We start from the raw sequence: 276 nt of genomic DNA, 5'->3' as shown, positions 1-276 counted from the left end.
TGTTTACACACACTGCCAACACACATTTCAGTTCAAACAACTTGTAAAAGTGCATGTACCATCATATCACCCCTTTAAATAAAAAAAAAAAAAAAAACGGTCAGAATAAATGTAACCATATAAAACTGAGGTTGCTACAATTTTTACAGATGTTACTGATTTTGATAATGAACAAAAATTTACCTCTGCATCCTAACTCAACCTAATATCAAATGTGTATTTCTAAGAGACAAAAAAAGTTATATTATTATTATTAATATTATCAGGCAACCCAAA

General features: G+C 28.3%; 1 protein-coding gene across 1 annotated transcript in view; it reads right to left on the bottom strand.

The window, feature by feature from the left end:
- The window catches only part of ptpn21 (protein tyrosine phosphatase non-receptor type 21), a 32,535-nt gene that overhangs the window by 16,015 nt on the left and 16,244 nt on the right, over positions 1 to 276 (bottom strand). The gene's annotated exons all lie outside the window — the stretch shown is intronic.

This window comes from Sinocyclocheilus rhinocerous, unplaced genomic scaffold (genome assembly GCF_001515625.1).
Source record: "Sinocyclocheilus rhinocerous isolate Xijiao unplaced genomic scaffold, SAMN03320098_v1.1 scaffold6424, whole genome shotgun sequence".
Classification (NCBI taxonomy): domain Eukaryota; kingdom Metazoa; phylum Chordata; class Actinopteri; order Cypriniformes; family Cyprinidae; genus Sinocyclocheilus; species Sinocyclocheilus rhinocerous.
This window is presented reverse-complemented; position numbering and strand designations above follow the sequence as displayed.